Raw genomic sequence first — 27,652 nt, forward strand, 5'->3', positions numbered from 1 at the left:
TGGAATAAACTGACAGTATGAAACTTGGATTAGAAGTATTGTAGAAATACAAACCCAAATTAATTTTCAAATATATATATATATATATATATATATATATATAGGCTAGAGAATTTCTCTAATATTTAAGTAGTATTTTTTTTTTCCTCTGATAAAATATTTACCTTTATTTTATTTTAATCATGATTTTCAATTTTAAATATAGTTGAATTAATGAAAATGTTGATGTAACACAAAGTTATTCGATGCTATAGAATTTTTTTTTTTTGTTTTTTGGTTTTTGTGTGTGTAATTTTTTGTAATTTCTTTATTAATTTTTTTCTTTTTCATTGCATGGAAAATGTACTTAAAATACCGCACGTAGCATAACGAGACTAGCAGCACTCACGCACTGTGGCTTGCTGTTGTGAGTGTTAAATCTCCCGGAAACACTAAGTGTGAATGTGTAAATGACGTGAAACACTTAGAACAAGTTCAAACGCGAGGATGCGAAATACATCGTTCAGTGTCGCCAATGATTTCACAATCACAGCCGCTTATTTTGCGTGTAATGTTTGTAATCACATAACTGTTGCATTTCTGTTTTAAGTTCTTTTAATATTTAACTTAATTAGTAGTACAAAATGTTTGAATTTTAGTTCTGTAGATATTAGGCTGGAGTAGTTTAGTACAGTATGTCCATAAAAGAATGTCCCAGTTTTACATTTTAATAGTATCAACTTAAAGTGTTGTATAGTGTTGGTTCAAGGTCACAAAGAGTAACGCAAACAGGTTTAGGTAAGCGCATGTGCGAGTAATGCTTTGTTGTTTTCTCGCTCGCAGCGCCACCTGCGCAAAATGGCGACTCCTGAGCGTAAAGCGTTTTGTGCTCTGCAATTTTCTAAGAGTGCATCTGTAATTTCAGGATGGAGCCCGTCCCCATTGGATTCTCTTTGTAGGAGAGTGGTTGACGTCGAAGTCCCTGGCCGTTGGATTGGTCGTAATGGCCGAGGCGACAGAGCTCTTGGCTTCAAGTTCACCTGACCGAACGCCGGCGACTTTTTCCTTTGGGGCTCTATAAAAGATCATGTCTACGTTCCGCCGCTACCTAATGATATGCCAGAGTTGAGACACAGAAATGAAGAGGCTATTTCTTCCATTACTCCGGACTTGTTAGCAGAAGTGTGGGAAGAACTGGACTTTAGGTTGGATGTGTGTCGTTTAACCACAAGTGCACATATTGAACATTTGTATGAAAAACAAGGTTAGTTTACTTTCAATTTGATGTGTTTGTTGTAAATAGTGCAAATTAAGCTGTTGTGGTATACCATTGAACTAATGGACATCGCGTATTATAGGTTTATGAATGTGCAGTGATGTGGTTGCGTGTAAGAGCAGGCTAAACGCGTTAACTTCACAATCAAGTCAATAAATGAGACAATGAGAGGCCGACATGGCGGGGTTTGTACAGCCCTGGTTCCCACCCGGGGCGGATGTGTAAAATAACCTGTGGGGTGGCAGCCGCCGGTAATGTAATTCCTTTCTCCTCTTGACCCAGAAACCCACACGCAGGCACCAGGCAACATCTGGGATTCCTGCTCGCTCCTTGGAGGGGAGCTAACATAACGGTACATCCGGGTTGCTAGGGAGTGGAGGGGGGGAGGGGGGGGGTCCACCTGCTTCCTCGCCTGCGGGAACTGGGCTGCCAGGCTCCTGCGACGCCCGCTACACTTGTGCTACACTTCAGGCTAGCATCCAACATCCTGTACACACTAGAGCCCTGCCCTTAGAGCCACGGTTATTCCACTCCAGGCTAGACCCAACCTTTCGCGGGTTACGCCTAGTTGCTGACCAATCAGCACGCCGAAGAGGCTGGGGTTTAGTGTCACAGTAATTTGTAAGACACTTACAGGTTCTTGCTCTCTCTCTCTCTTACATATTTATTTTGAGACGAATAACAAGTGTGCTCAACACAACAGCTAAGTCGAGCCTGGCTGAGTTAAGGCCCGTCGATCGCGCAGAGCTCCGCGCTATTGAAACCTCCACGTACCGAGTGGGGTCGGCTTACGGATAGTGGAATGCCCTTAAGGACACTCTGAGGGAGTATCAATGGTTCTGTTTCCGTACTTCGTTTATAAATTGTAGTTTTAGAACAGTGAGGATGGCTAAAATGCATGTTTTCAGAATAATATTCAGGCAGTAAACATCAGGTAAAGATTCTTGAAAGCCCTCAAGGGATTTGCATTACACAATTATCTTCATTTCTCTACCTCATAGTGCCATGGTTACCACTGTAATATCATAGTTGCCCTATGCCCGACGAGAGGCCTGTGAGCCAGTTCAGACATGCGCTAGGGGCGATTCACTGTAAAACATTTTTGCATCGTTGCAGCTGAGTTTCCAAGGATTTTTCCTTGTGAAAGCACACACCATTTTTACAGTGTACCGAACAATAGAAACACCAGCGAGCGACGTATTTATCATCCCGCCTCATTAAAACATATTCACCCCTGAATAGGCGAACCACTTAAAGTACGGAAGCCTCGGTTTTGTTTCGTAATTTTTTTTCCAGGTAAATGTTAACTGTTGGTACACGGTTCACAGTCACTCAGTGTGTAAGTAAACGAGTCTGAATGGCCTGGTCAAATAAGGGGATGGCTTAGCTCGCAGATGTCTGCCTATGGCAAGGAACATACCTTATTGCACCTTGGCCCTATTCATTTAAGAGACAGATGAATTAATTAAGCATGTAAGAACCAGCTACGGAAGGAATTTCCAGTCTTGAAAAAATGTGTCCAAACATTTAACTTATCTCGCAATGCATCTTATATAATGAAGTCATTACTCATTATTACTGTGGGCAGTCATTTAGCGCTAAAAAATCTGAACGCTCCCTTGACTACAATACAAACTTTCTCCGCAACAGTAGATTCTTTTTTATAATTGGTGACTGTCTACAGTCCAAATATGAAACTGTTGCAACTACAGAAAATCAGTGGCATTTCTCTAGAAAACAAATTGTTAAATTTCTCAATTGTTAATATGTTTAGAACAGTTTTAAGAATTGCCAGTGAAACTCCACGGATTCAGAGTAATTGTGACAGTTTGGTATTGAGAGTGCAAGAGAAACAACTGCCCAGAGGTAGGGATCTTCAAAATTCGCGTTATTTCTGGTGTCGAGCTAGACTCTACAAACTTGTGGATAGTCAATTCGTGATCATGTGTTCATTGGTAGAGACTGAATTCATTTTGTGAAAGGCTATAATTCAAATACTTGCACCTTTGTGTTGATTGTGCTATTGGCTCACAGTTAATCTGGAGGCATGAGCCAATGAGCAAACAGAGCACCGAATCACACACCACCCAGTGAGACAGCAGCTCATTTTCCCGAGTCAGATGAGGATTATGAAAGCTAGCCTGGAGGTCAATGAACCCGCGAATGTTACCAGTCCCAATGCATTGTCACCTTCTCTCACGGTCGTATAAGAATCGGTTAAGGCTTTTATAGGTATTTATGATTGACTTCTAATCCTTCGGGGTGTGTGTCAACTGTCAAATATCCCTTGATCGAATGAGAAGTGTCATTTCGAGTGATGTATACACTGTTTCATTCTAGACTGTCGCCGAACAATGACGCGAATACAGCAAGCCTGCTCATGCTGCACAAAGTAAATCAGTAAGCTATTGCTTCCGCAAACAAAAGCCAAATATGACAATGACTAAGGGCATGTACTTTCTCGCAAAAAAAATCTGATTGCTGATTACACTGCATTAAGGAATGCCTGCGCTAGCGATTGTTCCCTTGTAATTAGAGGTCGTTTGCAAGAGAAGCCATTACCCTAATTTCCCCGGCCATTCAGAACGCGTTTGCTTCTGTACTAGATGGCTGTGATTGGTGAGCTGATACTAGACATGTACCTGAAATAAACCCAGCCGACCACGAAACAGACAATGCTACAGCATTTAAACACCCAGCTGGTCTGTAAATCTTTTCGCGAAAAATTCGTGGCCCTAGCAATGAATGACTCCTCTTGCAGACGTCCGCCAATCACGTGGGAGAAACTGCTGGCGCGGGCATACATATTTGCAGTCTAATGAGTGTTCAGATATTTTTTTGCGAAAAGTCGGTGCTCATAGAGATTACTACTTCCGAGCTAGGAAACAGGAAAGATAAACGTTTTAGGAGTTGCGATGTTTGGGGGGCCCGCAGATGTTATTCCGCGAGCAACTAGTCGACAAGTCTGGCTTGTCGACCAGTCTGGCTTGTCGACCAGTCTGGCTTGTCGACCAGTCTGGCTTGTCGACCAGTCTGGCTTGTCGACCAGTCTGGCTGCTTGTCGACCAGTCTGGCTGCTTGTCGACCAGTCTGGCTTGTCGACCAGTCTGGCTTGTAGACCAGTCTGGCTTGTCGACCAGTCTGGCTTGTCGACCAGTCTGGCTTGTCGACCAGTCTGGCTTGTCGACCAGTCTGGCTGCTTGTCGACCAGTCTGGCTTGTCGACCAGTCTGGCTTGTAGACCAGTCTGGCTTGTCGACCAGTCTGGCTTGTCGACCAGTCTGGCTTGTCGACCAGTCTGGCTTGTCGACCAGTCTGGCTGCTTGTCGACCAGTCTGGCTGCTTGTCGACCAGTCTGGCTTGTCGACCAGTCTGGCTTGTAGACCAGTCTGGCTTGTCGACCAGTCTGGCTTGTCGACCAGTCTGACTTGTCGACCAGTCTGGCTTGTCGACCAGTCTGGCTTGTCGACCAGTCTGGCTTGTCGACCAGTCTGGCTTGTCGACCAGTCTGGCTTGTCGACCAGTCTGGCTTGTAGACCAGTCTGGCTTGTCGATCTGTTGTATGGTTGACAACTTTAAACTGTTATAGCCACTAATAAACCGCAAAACAAATGTGACGTATCGAAAGTTTTGCTCCGCGCGCATTCAACCTGAGGACACAAAGATCAGCGAAATTCGCGTTATGTCCTGAGCCAGACTGTACTTACCTACTTGTACATAAACCAGTAAGTGTCTTTGTTCATTGGCTGCTTTTGCATCTTTATTAACATGACGCTTTTTCAAGCCCCCGGATTGCACTTGATTGGCTCAACGACATTGTTATTTTCTTATTGGCTTCTTTTCCTTCAGCACGTAAATACACGACCCACTGAAAGTTACATTCCAATATATAATCGTATACATTACAGCCTGCCCGTATATATCAATACGAATGAGGGGTGAAGGATGTGGAAGCAGCAGTGGCGAGATGCAATGGTGAGGCAAAGGGAGTACTCCGATAAAACCTTCCTGCCACGCCTCCCACGTGCTGGCCAATGAACCAGTCCCCCTACTAACCCCTGAGGCTCTTTCCTGCTCTTGGCAAGCAAGTCACAAGTAAAAGCTCCATCTCACGCGCCATGTTGAATTTTTACTCAAGTGCTTCTTATTGAATTTTAGCCGCTTACCTCCCTTGCATTTGCTGTTCCGTCACTTGTATTATCAACAGATATTCACTAAGCGTAATTCAAGTCACGCAAGTAATAGTAATTATTGTTACTTGCGCGAGGTTTTACGCCCAAAAAATTACACTTAGTGAATATCCGTTGGTAATATGAACCAATGGGAAGTCCTCAACCAGAGAAGTATCGAGTCACAAGCAATCCAGTCGAGACATGGCTCACGTGAGCAGACAACGAATAGGTGACATTTGCCCGAGTATTCAAAGGACTGTGGGGTCTATCTCAGAGGGGATCGAACTGCAAGTTTTTCCAGTTCTTGGCTATAACATAGCGCTAAATGGCAAATTATCTACCAATTAGAGAACTTACATCTTAAACGCTAATTATTCTAACGCATCGTTGTTATTTAGTTGAACGCCAATGATAAAACTTTGACAGTGAACTCTTAGGCCTTGCACTTTGCCATTAAAAACCTAGTAATTAATTAATTTCAGCGGAATTTCACAAAACTTAGCAGAAAGAACCGAAAAAATTGAGGACAGTGAATGAATCGTTATTTTTTTTGTTACGACAAAGCTTGTGAATAGCACGAAAATAAAAAAGGACTTATGTCCCAGATATTCTGTAGATTAGTGTGTCTTAACTGTGGGTGTCCTGTATCGCCCTACGCACATTGCAGCCACTGTTACCTGCTTCACACAGTGAAGACTTCTTCCGACTCTACGGCAACCGCCCTCTTCCCCTGCTCAGCCAAGTAAACAACCTTGACTGCTTTCAAATGTCCAGAGAGTTTATACCGGTCACGTCCTCGCTAGCTGATCAGTATTTGATATTGGCATACCCATCAGGACGAGGCGATAACGTTTTTCTTGATAAAAACTAATATTCAAGTTTGAATATTTTTTTTTTTTTTTTAACGAACCATTTGCATTCTGAAATCTCCCAGTCCCTGAGCAATATCTGGGTGACTTCAAACCGCATCACAAGTGTTTGTTAGAATTGAAAAGATGCGCTGCATTCTGTACAGACGTATAAAATGCGCATAAATTAATGTAAGGATTTATCTTAAAAGAGAAGGAATAAAGAGATTTATTTATTCGCAGGGACAATAGATTTCCTCAATACCAACATAAAAAACATCGTAAGTATTTAGACAATTTGTTCTTAGTTATGAAACAATATGAGAGAGTAACAGGAGATATCGTCCTTCAGAGCTAGAGTTGCAAAATGTGGCGCCATGCTGGACGAGACAGCTCACGACACACGGGCTGTGACGCTCGTACAACCACTCTCTCCTCTCCGACTGCGTGAACACCAAGTTGCCTGAATGTCAGAACAGTTCTAAAGTACGGCGATGCTTCTCAGAGCAAAAGTACTACTGATTGGCTGCTGAGTCCTGTACGGTCCGCGGCTAGCTGGAGACTCTGACACCAAGATGGCTTCACACTTGAACAAACAGTACGCTGATGATGACATAACCTTACATTAGCAGAGACTGGCCCCAGGCTAGGCTGCACAAACGTGTGCAGAACCAAGTTCATGCCTCGTGTTCATTGGCTGCAGCCAGAGTGCCCCGCCCCTACTCTCCGGGTCGCTCGTGATTATGTCAGCTGTTTTTATACTGGCTGCTAGTCCTTCACAACTCGTGATCCAATGACAAGGGTCATTACGTGAACAAACCTTTGCAACCTCTACTGCCATCAACAAACCACGCGAATTTCGCAGGTCTCTATACTTTATGTCAAGATTGTGTTATTTTAATTTTAATCTACTATAAATAGGGACTGGAAATTTGGGCGGATTCAATGACCTCCGACCCTCTGCATACTTGGGCAGTGTTCATTGCCTGCTCACTTGTGAGGCGTCTCAACTGTGTGACTTGAGATTCCATGCTTCTTTGGTTGATGGTATCTTATTGGCCCAGGGTCCTCAATACAAACTGTGAGCCAATAGCAGAGTTAGCGCAAATGTGCAAGTATTTGAATTTTAGCCTACCGTGAAATGACTGCGCGAATTTTTCCAGTCTCCACTCATAGCTCACTGGGACGTATCAGGTAATCTCTCGTTCGATTGCGAACAGCGTGAAAACTTACAAGAGTGTTGAGTTCAACTGTCATCAGATGATTTCGCGAAATTTTCCGGCCTAAAATAATCATTTTTAATCTCGTATGTTTTGAGCATTAATTAGCTATAAATCCTCAAAATTCGCGTAATGTTTTGACATAGTACATTGTACATTTTCAGGATGGAGTTATTTGTTAATTGGCTGTTGCTACTTTGTTCCTTCTGTTCTGGTCACATAATTTCCACTATATGGGTTTCGGTTTCGAGTTCTCTTCAGATCTTCGTGATCCAATGATACGAGTTTTTAAAAATAAATAACAGTTTGCAGTATAGACTGCTTCCAAATTACAAGAATTTTGCCGTTCCTTATGTATAGTCAAATATTTTAATCATCATTATGCAGTTTTAAATATTTTAGTGCTAAATAAATCTCCCATTTGATAAAAAATACTATAGTCACTACCTGTAACAGCGCTTCCCTTTGAACGCGCCTATTGGCTGTACGCTCTACCAAGGCGCGAGATAACCGCCTCTCGTCCAATCGAATCTTCGTCAGTGACACGTGCTTTGCGTGTACCGTGTTGCCGGCTCGTTCACGCCTCTGGCCTGTCTCTGCATCTATGGATTGTGACGTACAGGATAGACCTAATAATCCTCAAGTGGAGTTTCGCTTTATGGTCAAAAACAACGTTAAACGACGGGTGTGTTAAGGAGGTAGTAGCCTAAATTAATTTGTGTCTCATGTTTCGTGTTTTGCAAATGATTTAAAAAATTCATAATATAACCATATGTAATTGTTTATAAAAGGCTTTTTCTACTCAAAGAGTCCTTATTTAATGTTTTTTATGAACTTGAAGGCAAATTTTCATTGCAATCCTAGCAAGTATTGAAAGCATGAAATCCTCTAGTATACAGTTTTGTATTAACCGTTCGTATATGGCATTCGTCTTCAATAACTTAATTTTTACAATATTATTCATAAATTTATAAAAAAATAGGTTTCCCCAACCCTCTGAATAACTATGTTTTATATAGTTTTTTGGAAAACCTAAATTTGGTTGATCAAGTGAATAAATAGTATACTGAAAATAAGGAATTGTTAGTCGAAGGCTACATACGAAAGTTTACTCCAAAACTGCATACAACATATATGTATGTCAGTACATGCTAGGACTGACAAAAGTGTTCCATAAAGTTCTTAAACGTTAGGAAAAAAATGGAATACGACTACTGAAGATGAAGCAGGATGGCGAGTCTGGTCGGCCCACATCACATCCGGCCCACGGCTCCAGCACACCAGCACACCAGCACACCAGCACATCCTCGGTCCTTGCAACCCCCACCACATCACGTCCGGCCCACGGCTCCAGCACACCAGCACACCAGCACACCAGCACATCCTCGGTCCTTGCAACCCCCACCACATCACGTCCGGCCCACGGCTCCAGCACACCAGCACACCAGCACACCAGCACATCCTCGGTCCTTGCAACCCCCACCACATCACGTCCGGCCCACGGCTCCAGCACACCAGCACACCAGCCCACCAGCACATCCTCGGTCCTTGCAACCCCCACCACATCACGTCCGGCCCACGGCTCCAGCACACCAGCACACCAGCACACCAGCACATCCTCGGTCCTTGCAACCCCCACCACATCACGTCCGGCCCACGGCTCCAGCACACTAGCACACCAGCACACCAACACACCAGCACATCCTCGGTCCTTGCAACCCCCACCACATCACGTCCGGCCCACGGCTCCAGCACACCAGCACACCAGCACACCAGCACATCCTCGGTCCTTGCAACCCCCACCACATCACGTCCGGCCCACGGCCCCAGCACACCAGCACACCAGCACACCAGCACACCAGCACATCCTCGGTCCTTGCAACCCCCACCACATCACGTCCGGCCCACGGCTCCAGCACACCAGCACACCAGCACACCAACACACCAGCACATCCTCGGTCCTTGCAACCCCCACCACATCACGTCCGGCCCACGGCTCCAGCACACCAGCACACCAGCACACCAGCACATCCTCGGTCCTTGCAACCCCCACCACATCACGTCCGGCCCACGGCTCCAGCACACCAGCACACCAACACACCAGCACATCCTCGGTCCTTGCAACCCCCACCACATCACGTCCGGCCCACGGCTCCAGCACACCAGCACACCAGCACACCAGCACATCCTCGGTCCTTGCAACCCCCACCACATCACGTCCGGCCCACGGCTCCAGCACACCAGCACACCAGCACACCAGCACATCCTCGGTCCTTGCAACCCCCACCACATCACGTCCGGCCCACGGCTCCAGCACACCAGCACACCAGCACATCCTCGGTCCTTGCAACCCCCACCACATCACGTCCGGCCCACGGCTCCAGCACATCAGCACACCAGCACACCAGCACATCCTCGGTCCTTGCAACCCCCACCACATCACGTCCGGCCCACGGCTCCAGCACACCAGCACACCAGCACACCAGCACACCAGCACACCAGCACACCAGCACACCAGCACACCAGCACACCAGCACATCCTCGGTCCTTGCAACCCCCACCACATCACGTCCAGCCCACGGCTCCAGCACACCAGCACACCAGCACACCAGCACACCAGCACACCAGCACACCAGCACATCCTCGGTCCTTACAACCCCCACCACATCACGTCCGGCCCACGGCTCCAGCACACCAGCACACCAGCACATCCTCGGTCCTTGCAACCCCCTCCACATCACGTCCAGCCCACGGCTCCAGCACACCAGCACACCAGCACACCAGCACACCAGCACACCAGCACATCCTCGGTCCTTGCAACCCCCACCACATCACGTCCGGCCCACGGCTCCAGCACACCAGCACACCAGCACACCAGCACATCCTCGGTCCTTGCAACCCCCAACACTGCACGTCCGGCCCACGGCTCCAGCACACCAGCACACCAGCACACCAGCACATCCTCGGTCCTTGCAACCCCCACCACATCACGTCCGGCCCACGGCTCCAGCACACCAGCACACCAGCACACTTGCACATCCTCGGTCCTTGCAACCCCCACCACATCACGTCCGGCCCACGGCTCCAGCACACCAGCACACCAGCACACCAGCACATCCTCGGTCCTTGCAACCCCCACCACATCACGTCCGGCCCACGGCTCCAGCACACCAGCACACCAGCACACCAGCACACCAGCACATCCTCGGTCCTTGCAACCCCCACCACATCACGTCCGGCCCACGGCTCCAGCACACCAGCACACCAGCACACCAGCACATCCTCGGTCCTTGCAACCCCCACCACATCACGTCCGGCCCACGGCTCCAGCACACCAGCACACCAGCACACCAGCACATCCTCGGTCCTTGCAACCCCCACCACATCACGTCCGGCCCACGGCTCCAGCACACCAGCACACCAGCACACCAGCACATCCTCGGTCCTTGCAACCCCCACCACATCACGTCCGGCCCACGGCTCCAGCACACCAGCACACCAGCACACCAGCACATCCTCGGTCCTTGCAACCCCCACCACATCACGTCCGGCCCACGGCTCCAGCACACCAGCACACCAGCACACCAGCACATCCTCGGTCCTTGCAACCCCCACCACATCACGTCCGGCCCACGGCTCCAGCACACCAGCACACCAGCACACCAGCACATCCTCGGTCCTTGCAACCCCCACCACATCACGTCCGGCCCACGGCTCCAGCACACCAGCACACCAGCACACCAGCACATCCTCGGTCCTTGCAACCCCCACCTAATCACGTCCGGCCCACGGCTCCAGCACACCAGCACACCAGCACACTTGCACATCCTCGGTCCTTGCAACCCCCACCACATCACGTCCGGCCCACGGCTCCAGCACACCAGCACACCAGCACACCAGCACATCCTCGGTCCTTGCAACCCCCACCACATCACGTCCGGCCCACGGCTCCAGCACACCAGCACACCAGCACACCAGCACATCCTCGGTCCTTGCAACCCCCACCACATCACGTCCGGCCCACGGCTCCAGCACACCAGCACACCAGCACACCAGCACACCAGCACATCCTCGGTCCTTGCAACCCCCACCACATCACGTCCGGCCCACGGCTCCAGCACACCAGCACACCAGCACACCAGCACATCCTCGGTCCTTGCAACCCCCAACACTGCACGCCGGTCACTTTTGACATTCAACACGTCATCAATATTATGTTTCTCATTTTTTAAGATAATAACAATTTAAGGATATAATAAACTTGAAACTAAATATAAGTAAAACTCAACAGCTTGAAAAATTACTTTTTTTTTTTTCCAAGTTTCGATTTAACGTTGAGCTATTAAAAAAAACTGGCTCCCTGCTCCCGGGAGAGTTCACTCCTTGCCACGGTCAGCGCAGCAGCCCGTGTGCTGCAGTGAACCCCTGCAGCTTCATGTCGTCTATTGTTCACAACTATCACGACATTTGTACGAATACATCCTTGTCCAGTGATCTGGGTTTTCAGTGCTCGTTAAAATCTTTCCGGCCCCCGAGACCACATCACACCTCTGCTCGCTGGTTCTATTTATATTGTGTATCTGTGGTCTTGGCAAAATCATCGCCATTTTTTCTCAAAAGCAAATTTTTAAAATTATAATTTAAAAGCTTGTAAGTTATGCAATTTTTTTCTCGTATCTGTTTTAATTCTTTTTTAAAATAAATATCAATAGGTTTTTTTTTAAATATATATATAAATATAAGATTCCAGGAATTTCTTGTGTCTGCATATTGTATGCGTAACTTCTACTTTTCTAAAGCCTGTAAAATTTGATACCTTGAAAACTTATAAAATAATTTAAGTAATTTAAATTTATAAAAATACTTTTTAATGTCAACAACGGTGGAACAATTAAACTAAAATAAAATTCACCAATTGTTTAAGGGCAGGAGCATGTTTTACTTATTTCGTAAAGGTCCTAAATTTGTACGTTTACTGCATGCGTTTCCTGGTTGATTGAGTTAAATGTGGAACGAGCGTATTTAGCCAACAAGAGCCAATTAAAACAAATGCTTCAAATATGGACTAATTACATCGAATCCTATGAAACAGCGGCGGTTTATTCGACCACCAACCTAGACTCCACGGTCCTAAATAATACGATCGAGAGGCAACCAAATTCAATAATTACCGCTTGCGTGGGATGTGATCTCCATCGTTCGCAAATCCGAATGATATTCGAACAACCGGGGACTCGATGTCCCCCAGCATGTGCTCATTCGACGATGGTGCCATCGCAAAACGTAAAGACGTACAGATCTTGTAGGAGAGCGTGGTGGTAAAATGTACTTCGAGGATGGTAGTGCCCTACATAAGTAACCAAGAACGCAAAATAAAAGCGTCCAAGTCGCATGATATCACCAATCCTACATACAATACAAATGACTACATATAAAAAAAACTCCTTCCTAAAATATTTATTTCATAGTACACGTTCATAAGAAAGTTTTGAAGTTTTAATTTGAAGTTGAAACATTATTCGCCTTCATTGCGCGAAAGTGCAAGTAGTAAAATCGTAATGAAAACACACAAACCAGAGATAAAGTTGGCATCTAAAATTATTTAGCGTTCGTTGCGTTGCGTTGTTGGGTCCGCAGCAAGCGTTGCCACAGGCGGAGGGATATATGTGGGTTGGGCGTGCCACTGGTTCTTGCGTCGTTTTATCAACTAAGCCCTTCACCTCACGCTGTTTAGCGTCACTATCGCGAAACTGCACGCATTCGTATGGATGCCCTCTTCAATCTAGACACGCTTGCTTATCCACGCTTTTAAACTACTGCCAATCACCGAGACACTAATCCGTTTGCATCAGTTTTAATGGTCTTACAGTGCATTACTTTTAACAGTTTCGTGTTTAGAGTGCATTGGCGTTCGTTACCCTGTGGACTGGAAGTGATGTGGTCCCAACTTTGCTGGCTTATGGCTTGTCAGAGCCGTGACAGAATAGCTCTAGCCCAACCATAAAGCAAAACAGATTAAAACACTATGTTTAAAGGTGACTCGCAACCAAATGAATGAGCAAACTTCCCGGTACTTGGTGATATGACTGGAAAACTGAACGTCAGGATGGACGGGATAGTACCATGTAAACTTGGGCCTATGTCATCTGTTGATTGAATGCTAAATTCTAAACAGGTTCGTTTATGGCTACATGTGTTATAATTTTAGCTTGTCACAAAATGAATCCGTGAATTTTCCCGGTATCCGATAGTAGTGTTCACGATACTCCAGAAATGTTTGAATTCAACTGGGCGCCTACCCGTACATGGAAATAACTAAAACCTAAATGCCTGCGTAAACTGTTTGTCGAGTTTCGTCGTTTCTAGTCACTTTTTCCGCGTGTTCAAAGTATTTTAAGACTCGTTATATGAACGGTGGCCCTATCACAAATGTTTGATCCTCTCTTGGGAATAACCTCTGCTTTGTACGAATTCACAAAACTTAGTGAGTGCAACTTCTTGACATAAAATATTTATCTAATTCAGTGAGCTTGATATTTAGAAAAGCAATATTTCACCTTGGGTTCTAACGAAAACCAAAAAGTTTAAATTTGTGACTATAATATGTGTGTTTGTTTTCTTCATTTTATTTAAGCACACCACAGTAAGAATCAGAGTGACGCAAAAATAATTGTCTGTAGGTGAATTTAGGATCTGACGCAATAGGAAGTGACCCACAGCTTTGTTTATTCTGACATATGGCTGGTAAAACAACCATGACTGGCTGGCGGAGATTTTAAACTACGCCCTCACGAATGTTCACATGAACTGTAAACCAGTTGTACGAGCGTAACGGCAGCCCTGAAGATACCTGTAGCTCTCAGACCACAGAAACCTCAAGAAGACACGGAAAACAGCTAACGCACGAATCAGTACGAATTAGCACAGTGCGTCATTTTCACGCAGAACGCCTAGAAACCCGACTGCTTAGTGATGAACTCCATTTTATCAGTCCCAGCGGTTTATAGTGGCCAGTGCAACACAGTTATAGCGCTCCATCGCTGTTCAAATACCACCTTTGAAGAACCTATTTTATTTTTTATCCACACGGGCCGGAAAGTGAATATCCACTGAATCTAGAAACTAAAGTTATGTTTGATCGCAAGGCTAAATATAAAAGCTGTGTAGCCCCAATCTTATGCTAGCAGATATATACGGTCTTGTTGATAGGAAAAACATATTTCTGGTACTCGATTAACGTCCATGAATGTTTGCGCTTCCATGGCATCACGATAAACATCGTTGAGGTCTTTGAAGCCGAGGTTAGTAACAAAAGAGTTCGTCCTGGTTGGAGAATTGCGAGCTTAAACTTACTTAAGCAGAAATTTAAAATTGATATATGCATTTTTTTTTTGCAAAAGTATTGCAAATTAAAAACACACCCTTTTTAAGTTAATATCACAATGGAACTAACCTACGAAATATTTTTTTATCCAGACATATCAATAGCTGTAAAAAATATAACAGAAAAATTGTGTTATCGTTTATATGGTTTCAAGTTTTAAATGACCAAATACCAAACTCACGCTGCCAGAAAAACTAGTTTCATTTAAGCTGGTTTGCAGTTTGATGAAAAAATTCACCAAGTGTCCTAAATGCTAATTTAGTGCTTCTTTACCAAGCTAAAACTAAACTATTTAACAACGGGCAAGAATATTTAATTATGGACACCAACTTGATGATAGAGCGTTTCTAATCCCATTATAATATTGACAACCCCGTCACCTTAAACTACCTCCGTACATAGCTTTATCACGTAAAACTCTTTTTTTTTTTTTTTTAATTTTCAATGTAATTAGTAGCTATTTTTAAATAATTTAAAATGCCAGATACTCCTTGACAACTAAAACTACAGATATATTACAGCCAATATTTGCACATTATTGATTTTAAATATTTTTGATGTAAGCCTAATAAAATATTATGAAATGAGGAAAGTAAGTCTATATCTAATTCGACCAAATAGTTGATTATTTGGCACGAAACAAAGACTGGCATTTTATAACAACCCATAAAAACACAACATTTCAGTTGCATCTTTGTAATGTTGGAGATACATTACTTTGTTTCACTACAATTTTGAAAAGTATTGGCTATAATTAAATGTGCAATCTTCATATTAGACTGCCATAAAAATTGTAATTATTTACACTTAAATTCAGTGGAAAATAAATAGGCGTAAAAAGCACAATTTAAAAAAAAAAAACATTTTTCACTTGACATAGTCTAGTATAATTATTTTAAATTCACTAAGAACGTGGCAATGTTAATATCGACATCCGGCGGAAGTGTTAAAAAAAAAAAGGAATTCCAAGCAGGGCTGTCACTAGAAACAAATTTTAGTAAATGATTTTAGTGCCGAGATGTAGCGATGTTCTTACCAGCGGCACGGCGGAGAAGCAACTGGGCGAAGCGCGCGGTGGTCGGTGGTGGTAACAGATCTTCAGGCACCGAGGGGTTGGCAACTACTGCGCGACGCCGGCTGCTCCCCAAACAAGACACTGTCTACTCTCGCCCGAGCTGCACGCTGCAGCACTAAATGGAGGTCAGCGTCGGGCCGCCGCATTTATACTCCCGCCACTTTCGTGCTGCGCCGCATATGTAGTGCAACCTCCCCTCCCAGCCGTCCGCTCCCCTCCCAGCCGTCCTAGCCCTCCCCTCTCGCGGCAACCGGACATCCCCTGGGAGCGCAACCGCGTTCAACCCCCCGCATGGCACACTCTTTCCTGCCCAGGGTTTTCCCTGTGTCTGTGCAGGTTTTACCTGGGCTCAAATTATCTAGTTTTAGTCTAGTATAGTCAGTGAGGGGAGTTAGTCATGGCGCCAATCGCTGCCATGGCTGGCCAATCCCCCTCCTAGCACACGATGCATGCTACCCCTCCTGCATGATTAGAGCTTATAGGCTTCGGCCTGAGACGCACTTAGTCTCCCTCCCTAACCCGGAACCCTGACCAACACACTTCGTTTTTTAGTTAGGTTAGGAAAAAAAATCGCTGCGGTGGACCGGTAACTTGCACACATTCAGGAAGAAACACGCGAGTTAGAAATCACTCGAGACATCCGAGTGGGTACTGTTTAAGAACAATTAAGGATAATTTGAGGGCGCATATAGTTCTGTTTACGTATTTGTTTTCAAACTGTATTTTTAGGTGAATGAAAACAGCTAAAACGGGTGTTTTCAGAATATAGTTGTTCGGCACGGAACTCTCTGTACAGATTCTTGAAAGCACTCCAGGGACTTGTATCTTCATGTGTACGCCATGCAGTATTATTACCGCCCAGATGTCACAGTTGTTCAGAGCCGATACATTACCACCACGCCCAGGGCCACAACTAGAGTCTCTGGCACCCGGGGCATGAATGGATTCATGCGCCCCCCCCCCCCCTCTTTTTTTTGCACATACCACACCAATAAAGCTGGGGGTCCGGTGGGCCTCCCACGGGAAAATGGTGCTATTTAAGCATTTTCCATACCTGCATGTAACAGTTTCTGTGCTACTGTAACTTCCATGCATGAACCCACTATGTCCATAAAGTAGTCCGTATAATCACTAGACTTGTTCATTAAATATGTTGAGACGTTTTATTGTAAATCAGATTAGACATTCCTGGCATGCAAGTTAAAAAACTTTTTACCTGTTACCAGTTGTAGTAGGAAGGAATTACAATGCAAGAGATTTCGGCGCCCCCACAGCTTTGCGCCCGGGGCGTATGCCCCGCTTGCCCCCCCCCCCCCCCCAGTTGCGGCCCTGACCACGCCTCACTGACTAGGCAGCTTCAGTACATGCCAGAACTATGAGTCTATCACACGACCCTTCATGAAAATATTCTCAAAATTCGATTAGGCCTATAAGTTCATTTACTGTGGTAATTGTTACTCATATTGATATAAAAAGTGACTTATTGCGTTTAATTTTGCATAATTTTACACTAAAAATAATAAAGAAATACACCTTGATCATTCTTATAACATATTTTATCTTTAGACGCAGCACGAAACAAAATACTAATAGACTCAAGGTTATAGATATATTAAAATATTACACACAATTAAAAACTATTACGTCCATGAAAACGCCCAGCTGACACTAAGACTTCCATAGAGCATTCCATACCAGCGGATATTAAAACTACAAAGGAATATTTCGAGAAAACTTCCTTATTGACGTATCCTTTCATGAAGCGAAATAAAAATAAAATATAGTGCCAGCAGGAACATATGTAGTGTATCAAAAATACTTTTGCGTCTTGTATATATATGATGAATTAGAATTTGACCAATCATCTTCGGCTGCATTTTCACTGCAAAAAAAAATAGTTTAGAAACATAAGTATGCTTATCTTAAGTACTTCTCAAGGCTGGTACACGCCTTTGAATTTGGAGCTGAACAACTTTCTTATTGCAAATAAAAAAGGTTTTCAAAGGCACACTGAGCATCTGGATAGTGTTTATAAGAAGGGTAGGGGCGACAGCCAATAAGAAATGAGTATAGTGGGCTGTGTAGCCAATGACATTAAACCTCGAAAGGGAAAAAATTACAGAAGGAGCGGGGAGAGGTTTTAAAGTGGCGATAAACAAATAATTTCTGGATGTACCCGGGGGGGGGGGGGGGGGCGGAGCTGGGTAGGGGGTATTGCGAGAATAAATTAACTATCGGGGTTTGATGGGGGTTAGGGGGGATGTAAGTTCATATTTTCTTTGAAAAAGTGGTGCTGGTAGTCTGCATCTGCCACCACAGGGGGAGGATTTAAATAGTTTACCCCATTCGGGTACAAACTGAGGACTCCATGAGGTAAATGCGTAAATATTAGGACGTGTATTTAGTTAATTTTTTATCAATGTTAAATTTTGGATTTACAATATGGCGGCTGCGACGTAATTATTAAAAAAAATGTTGGAAGTGACGACAGTGGCGAAAAGTTCTAGAAAACAAAATGGCAGCGGTCACATCATCCAAGATGACAGATCTAAATGGCCGCCATGGTTAAGGTCAAGGGTAAAGGTCAAGGTAAAAAAGCTAGATCATCCCAGATGGCGGCCGTGATATCACAATCCAAGATGGCGAACCACGATTCCATGGCTCCACACCCAGAACCCAGTCCCAGGAGAAACTATTATATACTACTCATGATGGTTTTTGGATAAAGTTTGAAGTCTGATGTCATCATCGCCGTGAAAAATTACTAAGGGTGAGGAAAATGGCGGAATTCTGGAGGGTCACTGCCTTCCGTGACAGGAAGCTCCCAGCTCTGTGTCCGGCTGGGAATCAAACTGCGGGGCATTGTAACCGTTTAGGTTTTTCTTAGAATACAACCACCCTTGTTTCGTGCAGAGCTTAAGGGCTAGTATCCTTACATATTGTGCTTATAATAGTTAGTTCTTTTGTACACGATATTAAATAAATTCACAATATAATCATATTTATATTTTTATACCATGATGATTTTACTAGATAAGTCCTTATTAAAGGTTATTATAAACTTATTGGCAAAATTATGAATCCTAGCATGTTTTTTTTTAAATCCTGAAAAAAATGCGGCGTACAGTTTTGGATTTACTGTTCGTATATGTAGCGTTCGTCTTGAAACTCTTAATTTTTGGAATATCATTGATAAATCAACAAAAAATATTGTTTTCCCAAAACATTGAAAACTTAGGTTTCTACGGTTTTTGAAAAAAACGTATTTTTTTTTTAAATTAATGAATGATATTCCAAAAATAAAGTGTTTTAAGAAGAAGGCTACATACGAACGGTTAATCAAAAATTGTAGATCACATGACCTGCCAGCAAGTGTGCTATATGCGCGGCTACAATGTTCTAGGGGCGACTGCACTGTCCCTAGGACTACCTGCAGAGTTGCCACTGTCCCTAGGACTACCTGCAGAGTTGCCACTGTCCCTAGGACTACCTGCAGAGTTGCCACTGTCCCTAGGACTACCTGCAGAGTTGCCACTGTCCCTAGGACTACCTGCAGAGTTGCCACTGTCCCTAGGACTACCTGCATAGTTGCCACTGTCCCTAGGACTACCTGCAGAGTTGCCACTGTCCCTAGGACTACCTGCAGAGTTGCCACTGTCCCTAGGACTACCTGCAGAGTTGCCACTGTCCCTAGGACTACCTGCAGAGTTGCCACTGTCCCTAGGACTACCTGCAGAGTTGCCACTGTCCCTAGGACTACCTGCAGAGTTGCCACTGACCCTAGGACTACCTGCAGAGTTGCAACTGTCCCTAGGACTACCTGCAGAGTTGCCACTGTCCCTAGGACTACCTGCAGAGTTGCCACTGTCCCTAGGACTACCTGCAGAGTTGCCACTGTCCCTAGGACTACCTGCAGAGTTGCCACTGTCCCTAGGACTACCTGCAGAGTTGCCACTGTCCCTAGGACTACCTGCAGAGTTGCCACTGTCCCTAGGACTACCTGCAGAGTTGCCACTGTCCCTAGGACTACCTGCAGAGTTGCCACTGTCCCTAGGACTACCTGCAGAGTTGCCACTGTCCCTAGGACTACCTGCAGAGTTGCCACTGTCCCTAGGACTACCTGCAGAGTTGCCACTGTCCCTAGGACTACCTGCAGAGTTGCCACTGTCCCTAGGACTACCTGCAGAGTTGCCACTGTCCCTAGGACTACCTGCAGAGTTGCCACTGTCCCTAGGACTACCTGCAGAGTTGCCACTGTCCCTAGGACTACCTGCAGAGTTGCCACTGTCCCTAGGACTACCTGCAGAGTTGCCAGGAACTGACTTGAAGTTGAACCACAGCACCGCACAGGGCAGCCACTTCTTATATCGGCCGTCAAATCACCACTGTACGAAATTCAAATGAACAGCACTAAAAATACATATATTTTCTAATCCTAAACGACAATTAATTAAAAAGGTGAAATAGTACTCCTTTATGCCGAAAAGGATCGTGGTTACAAGAAAAAGAGATAAAGCCAAAAATGTGATTCTTTGAGTTCGGCAGTCCCACAAGTAAGTATACTTTATCACTGTTTACTCACGAACTCGCGGCAAATTTTCACAAAATCTCGTTTAGTACGGAAAGCTTACACAGGTACCTAAAAGAAAAGCCAAATTAAATTAACACAATAAAATTAAGTCACCCTGGATATTATGTTACAGCAAAGATGAACACATATAAAGAAATTGATATTTAAATATAAACTAAGGATGTTAAGTGCAATCTAAATTGGATGTGCTACTTTAAAAAATATATTTATCTGAAAATTTTTGTACTGCTTTTTTGGAGAATCATTAGGAAGAAAAAAAAAACACTGTGTAATAAAAAGCTTGACCGCAAGAAAAATCTATGTTGAACAAGGATATAATTTTTAATGTAGTCCGAACATAACTAACATACCGCATATTTATTTCCGGCGCAGAAAACTGAATAGGCTAACTGCAACGATAATTTAGACAAAAGAATGATAGAGAAAAATAAGCTGCTTGTAGCAGTGTATATTATGCATTTTATTCAAAAAATTTGCCATAAGATATATTTATCAAACAAATTATGTCTCCAATATTTTTTTAAATAGTGTAACATGTCTTTATATTACTGCAACCCAAAAATAATACAAAAAAACTTTGATAAATTGCGTCCATCTATACTAATATTATAAAGCTGAAGAGTTTGTTTGTTTGAACGCGCTAATCTCAGGAACCACTGGTCCGATTTGAAAAATTCGCTGAGTGTTGGATAGTACATTTATCGAGGAAGGCTATAGGCTATATTATATTATCAATAACATTAGGGATCCTTACTAAAAGTCCAATTTAGAATCAAATGCGTTGGAGGAGGTTAGATACAACATGCAGTACATGTACGAAGTGTGTGTTGACAATGCCGCAGGCGCTAGAAGTTTATTTCCTATTGCCTATTAACATTGTTGCCACGCACTAGATGCCTTATCATTCTTAATTTTTCCATACAAGTAAAAAACACCCGTGTGATATTAACAACGAAGCAATCAGTACCCTCATAAGAGTTCAATTAGTATTTAAATACTTTTTATCACTTTAAATCGCAAACGTAAACTATTGTTTTTTTTTCCTCTCTCTGTGTTTAATTTGTTTTTTATTGCCCTTTTTTTCAAGTATATATATTTTACAGACTTGAAACTTTACAGTAATGTTCCTTATATTACGCAGGATGACATTTTCCCATGGGTGGTTAAAACCAGGCAACAGTGGGTACTTTGTCTGCATGAGAACAGGATTTTGCATTGTTCATGCCTTCTGCGTCTCCATGGCAACGGGCATCCCGCAGCAGTGGCGTACCCACAAGGAGGGGCATGTATAATGAGCGGCGCAAGAGTGATCAGCCTGTAGACTGCCGTAGCGAAGTACGGGTACATCAGTTGTACGTTGCGTGCACGAGTCTGGAAACCATCGGTGCTATTAATTTTCTCTCCGGTACATTATACAGCATTGTAATAAATTTTCACTGAATTTTTTTTAATTTACCATTACTGTAAATGGGAGATGTGGCTTAATTTTGTTCCATTAGTATAGCCGTGCGAAGCCGGGTCGGGCAGCTAGTACATATATATACATACACACCTAAATTTGTAAACGGTATAAAATACATGATTCAGTGCATGTTAAGATTCTTGTGCTTTTAAAATATTTCAGAAGGTGCAAGATTTTCAAATTAGGAGATCGCATAAACTCAAAGTAATGTGTACAGCATAGTATATTTTTTGAAAACTAGATGCCAAAAATATTTTTTATAGTATACAAGCATAATATTTCTCATTTTAAAATTATTTATGAGATTTACATATTCAGAGATCGCAACATGAATTTTATACATTCTACCAAAATGTGTACCTACTAAAATATAAAATGTTTAACAATCTTTAAGAACTATATTTAAAACACTTTTTTTTTGTAAAATCACGCGATTATTATTACTGTGTATGCTCATACAAAGTATAAACAATTCGGAATACTTTCCAGCATCATTTGTATATCTTCGTAAGCAAACAGTAACAATTCCTTACTAATTTCGCACATATTTGTAAAAAAAAATTAAATGATAAGTTCCTAAACAGCCATGATCCCAACAGAAAAAGAAATATGTCGTCTCAGTTTTGCTAAGATACACAAATGTTTTCTGAAAATTCAACGCAAATTTTTAGTTAATTTAAATGTTTACTGCCGGCAAAGCATTAATCCCAAAACGAGAAAAGTATCATAGTTATACTGAGACATATCAAGTACACTTTATTAAACCATTCCTGTAATAATCATCTCGTACATTTTTTAACAGGAAGCAAATGTACAAGATAAATTAATGAAAAATTAAACATTAAGTTCGAACATATTCGTTAATAAATATCATTTCTGTAAACAACGTAATTCATTGAAGAAAATGTAAATGTACAAACAAACAAAAAATAATAATTAAAAGGTACTATTTACCTAAATATATAACTGGAATTTTCATGGCTGCAAATGAAAAATTTCACACAATTTTCGCAATAGCTCATAGCACTTGTAACAAAACTGTTCCTTGGTCTTTGGCCGCAGCAAAATGTTCTAGAAATCGAAATGGCGGAATTAAAAATTTCCCTGTATGGGTCAAGGTCAAAGGTCAAGTTCATCTAAGATGGCTGCCGTAATGTAAGATTCCAAGATGGCGGACATCGGCTCGAGCTCGCTGCCCAGCACCCATCGCCAGAACCTACTAACATATACTACTCAAATAGAACAGTTTTCTCTTTGTGTATGGTATGTTGAAAACCAATCATTAGAGACCTGCAAAATTTGCGGATTCATTCGGTGATAGGCTAGAATTCAAACTCATATACCTCTTAGATAATTTTGCTATTGGCTTACTGTTCATCTGGACGAATCTCAACCAGTTATAAACCCTCAACCAAAGAAGGATCGAATCACAGACAAACCAGCTGAGACGACTTAAAAGTCGGCAGCCAATGAACTTGCGTTATTTGCCCGAGTGTACAGGGGTATGTGCAGTCTATCCTGAAGGCCATCGAAACCGCTAATTTTGCAGGTCTCTACGGCAATCATACAAAATTAGAGAAGATATTCTAACTTTAGTGTTAGTTTATGATGTTACTGGTGCAAGCTTAGCTGACACAGTGTTAGAGACCTTGTCAAGTTTAGGCCTGACGTAAATAAAATGAGATTTCAGGGATATGATGGTGCTGCCATGACGAGAGAGCAATTCAGAGGGATAACTTCTATCAAAGAAAAAATACTACAAGCCTTGATTACACATTGTTCTTCACATAGTCTATATTTGTGTTTGTCGGATGCAAGTAACATTCCTTTGATAAGAAATGTAATTGGTGTTATCAAAGAAGTCTGCGGATTATTCCATATGTCAGCCAAAATAACTGTAATACTGGAATCAATGACATATGCTTACTGTCCTGAACAGGAAAAACAAATAAACTTATTTCACTACGTGAAACACGATGTGTGGAAAGGTACAACTCGGTAATTTATTTACAGATATTTTTGAACCAATCATTCTCTCGCTTTTGAGAGAATCAAGTGACTAAGCACCTAAGGCACATGCTCTAAGTAGTTCTATCAGTCAATTTCAATTTTTTGTCAATCTTTTTCTTTTGAGCCAGATGCTGTCAACTACACATAACGTATCTGAGAAGCATATAAAATAAATCTTTCTCAAGCCATAGCAAATGTTACAAGTGTTTTAGATCTGCTGTCGAAACAAAGGGTAAATGCTAATGTCAACTTTGAAATCCTGTATGCTCAAGTAAAAGAATTCGCTGCAAAACTCGACATTAAAGTAGTATAGGATAGCCGGAGCTGGGACAGGCGGCAGGCGGTGGATTGATGATTGTCGTCCGCCATCTTGGATTGTGACGTCACGGCGGCCATCTTGGACTCAAAATTCCTCAAAATTCCTCAAAATTGACTCAAAATTCCTCAAAAATGACTCAAAATGACTCAAAAATTCCCGTTTTAAGAAAACATTTCCCGTTTTCGAGGGAAAAATTCCCGTTTCGAGGGAAAATTTCCCGTTTTATTCCGTAAAAATCCCAGCAGTTAGAAATGTCCATATGTAGGCTTAAGCATCCATGTCTACAGCCTCAGATAAGCCTCATCATGGATGACGTCACCGTTTCAATTTTCGTTACGCCCACCATCTTGAAAATCCGTAATTTTTATGTTAGAAAATCGGGAAAAATTTTAAAAATCATTAAAAAAATTATTTGATCAAATTAAATAAAAATCTTAAAAACCACTGTTGCAGTTATCGTTACGGTCGCCATCTTGGATTATATAAATGTTGCATATTTCGTTACACCCACCATCTTGGTTGAGTACCATGTCATTCTTACACTTTACGTTTCGACCACCATATTGGATCCTATTAATGTTGCAATTATCGTTATGGACGCCATCTTGAAATTTAGACGCCATCTTGTAATTTAGACGCCATCTTGGAAATCCGTAATTTTTATGTTAGAAAATCGGGAAAAATTCCAAAATTCACCAAAAAAAATTAACTTTTTAGAATTCTGATTGATTATATCGATTCCCGTCCTTGGTTCGAAACCGATGAGGGCAAAAAAAAAATATCACATCAGATCCTTCCTCCACAGAAGCCACCTACAGACTGACCTACCACCACCAATAACAGGGTATTTACCATCAGCTGGTATGACGTCATGTCCAACATCTTGTCTTTGTCCGCTGGAGGCCGCCATCTTGTTTTCGTCTGCTAGAGTGTGCTGACGACATGTTAGTATAATGTTCTGTTCACCATAACTTTGATCTCTTATATTGACATTGAACTTTGTCATTGACCTTGAACTTTGACCTTAACCTTGAACTTTGACCTTGACCTTGAAATTTGACCTTGACCTTGAAATTTGACCTTGACCTTTAAATTTGACCTTGACCTTTAAATTTGACCTTAACCTTGAAATTTGACCTTGACCTTAAAATTTGACCTTGACCTTGAAATTCGACTTTGACCTTGAAATTTGACCTTGTTATTGTCGACCATCATGGATCCGTCATTTTATGTTTAGTACATGCTAGCGGTCATTGCCATCATCATGTTTTCATCTGCTGGTGGACACCATCTTGTGTGTACTTGTATTATAGAGTACATTTCCATCATGATAGTTTTATTCTAACCTGTTACAGTGCAGTAATCATTTATTATTACCGAGGTGCCCGCCATCTTGAAATTTGTCCGCCATCTTGAAATCATGTAATTATTTATCTAGAAATGCGGGAAAAATACCAAAAGTCTCCGAGGAAATCAATTATTAATTTACATATTGAATCGATGGATCCCTGTCCACGGTTAGATTCTTGACCAGTGACAGTTGTAACTAATTATGAAATAAATTTTAGGTTCTGTTTTCCATTACCTTTCGCGGAGTTTATTGCCCATTCACTCTACGAAAAACAACTCAAGTCAATATACCTGATCAACGAATTAATACTGTGCCGATTATCCTATTATGAAGGTCTAATTTTTCAATAATCTGAATAACCTAGAAGCCGTTCATGTACAAAGCCATACATATAGATCAATTGTCTTCAGTCCATGAGACCGAGTCACGTCATTATCAGACGTATAGGCTAGTCATTTCAGGTCCGCATGAACTTCGTCGTTAGCTAATTATATTCAATTAATCCATCGTGACATTTTTTATACTTACTAAAGGACCAAGTGACCTTGAAAAATATTTTAGTAACACCAAGAGGTTTTAAACCTGTAAATATTCAATCACTACATTTTGTACTACACGCAATCAACAAAAAGGAAGCACCGTCATCGAAAAGGCAGCACCATCAATGAAAAGCCAGCACATTTGGAAGCACCGACAACGAAAAGGCAGCACCACCAACGAAAAGGCAGCACATTTGGAAGCACCGACAACGAAAAGGAAGCACCATCAACGAAAAGGCAGCACCGCCAACGAAAAGGAAGCACATTTGGAAGCACCGACAAAGAAAAGGCAGCACCGCCATCGAAAAGGAAGCACATTTGGAAGCACCGACAAAGAAAAGGCAGCACCGGCATCGAAAAGGAAGCACATTTGGAAGCACCGACAACGAAAAGGAAACACCGCCAACGAAAAGTCAGCACATTTGGAAGCACCGACAACGAAAAGGCAGCACCGGCATCGAAAAGGAAGCACATTTGGAAACACCGACAACGAAAAAGCAGCACCGGCATCGAAAAGGAAGCACATTTGGAAGCACCGACAACGAAAAGGCAGCACCGGCATCGAAAAGGAAGCACATTTGGAAGCACTGGCAACGAAAAGGAAGCACCGCCAACGAAAAGTCAGCACATTTGGAAGCACCGACAACGAAAAGGCAGCACCGCCAACGAAAAGGTAGCACCGCCAACGAAAAAGCAGCTCATTTGGAAGCACCGACAACTATAAGGCAGCACAGTCATCGAAAAGGCAGCGCATTTTAAAGCTCCGTCAACTATAAGGCAGCACCGCCAACGAAAAGGCAGCTCATTTGGAAGCACCGACAACTATAAGGCAGCACCGCCAACGAAAAAGCAGCACATTTGGAAGCACCGACAACTAAAAGGCAGCAACGTCAACGAAAAGGCAGCACATTTGGAAGCACCGTCATCGAAAAGACAGCACATTTGGAAGCACCGACAACGAAAAGGCAACACCGCCAACGAAAAGCCAGCACCAACAACGAAAAAGCAGCTCGTTTGGAAGCACCGACAACTATAAGGCAGCACCGCCAACGAAAAAGCAGCACATTTGGAAGCACCGACAACTAAAAGCCAGCACCGCCAACGAAAAGGCAGCACCGCCAACGAAAAGGCAGCACATTTGGAAGCACCGCCAACGAAAAGACAGCACATTTGGAAGCACCGACAACGAAAAGTCAGCACCATCGACGAAAAGGAAGCACATTTGGAAGCACAAGTTACGAGAACTAAGTTTTAGTTAGAAATTAGAATACAAGAAATAAAAACATTTAATTTTTATTATTCAAATTATTTTTTTTATTTCTGTACATTATACAAATACAAGTAAAACAAGCCATTATTGTATGTAGCCAGCTTTCCTCAGTTCTTTGAGTATGAAGGATATTTCTTTGATGCACGAATAGTTTCCT

The 27,652-nt window shown here is 42.9% G+C and overlaps 1 protein-coding gene across 1 annotated transcript in view; it reads right to left on the reverse strand.

Annotated features, from left to right (window-relative positions):
- LOC134529010 (uncharacterized) overlaps positions 1-16,068 on the reverse strand; it is a 50,482-nt gene extending 34,414 nt beyond the window's left edge. Inside the window, exon 1 of the mRNA XM_063362678.1 lies at positions 15,915-16,068. The gene's annotated coding sequence lies outside the window, so the exon portion shown is untranslated. The remainder of the gene's footprint in view (positions 1-15,914) is intronic.
- Positions 16,069-27,652: the final 11,584 nt, after the last annotated feature.

The sequence above is a fragment of the Bacillus rossius genome, chromosome 2, assembly GCF_032445375.1.
Source record: "Bacillus rossius redtenbacheri isolate Brsri chromosome 2, Brsri_v3, whole genome shotgun sequence".
Classification (NCBI taxonomy): Eukaryota; Metazoa; Arthropoda; class Insecta; order Phasmatodea; family Bacillidae; genus Bacillus; species Bacillus rossius.